This window comes from Sinocyclocheilus rhinocerous, unplaced genomic scaffold (genome assembly GCF_001515625.1).
Source record: "Sinocyclocheilus rhinocerous isolate Xijiao unplaced genomic scaffold, SAMN03320098_v1.1 scaffold2212, whole genome shotgun sequence".
NCBI lineage: Eukaryota > Metazoa > Chordata > Actinopteri > Cypriniformes > Cyprinidae > Sinocyclocheilus > Sinocyclocheilus rhinocerous.
Genome location: NW_015632713.1, coordinates 21,581 through 24,084, shown reverse-complemented (window position 1 = coordinate 24,084; position 2,504 = coordinate 21,581). Strand labels below are relative to the sequence as shown.

The window sequence follows — 2,504 nt, the reverse complement described above, 5'->3', positions numbered from 1 at the left end:
CTCTCATTTATAATCGCGGCATCGTCTGATAAAATCAACATGCATCTACACTAAAGAGCGGCTATGCGGTTGTTTTGGCTATATTACTTTGTCTCATGCAGCGCACTGCCTGCGTCTGAGTAACAAACTAAAAAAAACAACAAACAAAACAAGTGCATGTGATATTAACCCTTTGGGACATTTAGGTCTATTTTTATTACCACAAAAAAAAAATCATTATAAGTATACGATTACTCGATTAATCGTCAGAATAATCGACTGATTGCTTGATTACCAAAATAATTGTTAGTGACAGCTCTACAACCATTATTAAAGGGATAGTTCACCCAAAAATGAAAATTTGATGTTTATCTGCTTACCCCCAGGGCATGCAAGATGTAGGTGACTTTGTTTCTTCAGTAGAACACAAACGAAGATTTTATATAAATACTGTTCAGTTTCTTGCACAGACAGATCGTTTCGTGTCTTAAGACCTCAATGTATCGTCACGAGCCGCAGGCTTTGATTTGGTTTTGTTTGTGTATGTTTTTTTTTTACTCTCAAAGCCGTGATTCCCATTCACCTCCATTATAAGACTGACAGACTGCAAAGGTTTGTGTTAAAAATCTTCGTTTGTGTTCTACTGAAGAAACAAAGTCACCTACATCTTGGATGCCCTGGGGGTAAGCAGATAAACATCAAATTTTCATTTTTGGGTGAACTATCCCTTTAAATCAAAATGTTGAAATTGAATCAACATGGTTTTGTTAATGGATGATGTCAATACTGGTTTGAGCAATGGACATTTTCATATAGACATATATAATACAAAATAATGACAGCAAATAAGATGTAACTGGCCAAGCTGGGTCTGTTATTGACTCAAAATCAATAATCAGTTAAAATCAAATCAGTAACATTTATTATCGTGCCAGACTTATTCATCAGACCAAAGGTGCGGTCACATTCATCATTGTTCAGAGAATTTTCACAGGCAAAATCCAGTAATTTCAAGAGATTCTGAAATGGTCACATGGATTCAATGCATTTACCAACAGAATGCTGCTTGGTTTGAAAGTGACTTCTCTGTGAGTGGTGATTTATGACAATGGACCTTTTCCCTACAAAGTTTCACTAAAGTGACTGCAACTAAAAAGTATTTGAGAACAACAAAATCCTAAAACAAAATATATACAAGAGCCAATTTATGTTTTAGCTGCCAAACTACAGAACTTCAGAATATTGATTAATTGAAAGAACAGATTTAATGTCACATGCTATGACTGAAGCAGGCACACAAGAGAAATAAAGATTTAGTGCCTTTCGCTAATAATCACAAATAGATTTTACTTTGAAATATCATAAAAACTTTTTTGCAGAGCTTCTCAATAATTTCAGCAGAATGATAGGAAAGCCCTGGTGTGTTTAGGGTTGTAACGGTATGAGATTTTCACGGTATGATAATCGTCCCAGAAAATATCACGGTTTCACTGTTATCACGGTATATATTAAACAATAATTCTTATCAGTAACAATGACTCTTAAAAGAACAAGAACAAGTTATCCGAGTGAACAAATCCTTTATTACAACAAACTTGAAACCATTTTAATGAAAGTATTGAAGTCTTCCTTCTGAAAAAATTTATTAAACAAAACAATAAAAAATAAAGCTGTACACCTTATGTATATCAATATCACACTTTAACATTTTAATTAATGTTTTAAAATGTTTTTAAATGAAAATTTACAACTCCTTTTATTTTTGGCAAAGTTAAAACATGGACAAACATGATATTCCTTGAAAACAATGTTTAAATAAATGATTTTATTATAAAGCATATTATTATTGTTGTTATTATAACTTTGAAGTACATTGTACAATGCTAATATATTTCTGGCGCCACTCAGAGACATGCAGAAACAAGCAGATTATTCATATAGCAGTCTCTTTGCGCTTTAATATTCACAGACACATATCATAACTACTTTCGATTTATCCATCCATCCGATTTTACGTTTTATGTGACATTCTCGTTATACTGTAAATTCCATGTTCACGACTGCACCGGGATTCCCTCTGCTTCATGGAAATCATACGGCCTTAACTTATAACTTGTTATTAATGTGATGTGACACACCTTTATCTACACGGAGGGATGGTGTCCGCGATAGTGGTTCAACGGATCACATTACGGTTTTTGACCCACAGATCGGATAATTTTTTGGATCAGCAAGAAAAAAAAATATTTCAATTTAACTTGCTTTCCATTTATTACTTAAAGCGAAGTACTTCTTTGATACCACAGCAAATACTACTATATTAACTAAGAAAGTTTAAACATGATTAAAGAGACAAGAGAACAGCCAGTAAAAATAAGAACAAATACACAAATTATAAGCATAGATAAACAACAGAATATGTTACAAATAAAATAAGGTTAGTAGTATTCAAATACAGAAATGTAATAATTAGGGAAAATAACACTGCATAGTGTTCACTGTATAAATTAAATATAGATTTTTTT

General features: G+C 32.4%; 1 protein-coding gene across 1 annotated transcript in view; it reads right to left on the bottom strand.

The window, feature by feature from the left end:
* Positions 1 to 2,504, bottom strand: part of LOC107742750 (nuclear receptor corepressor 2-like) — a 110,415-nt gene that overhangs the window by 97,255 nt on the left and 10,656 nt on the right. The window lies entirely within an intron of this gene.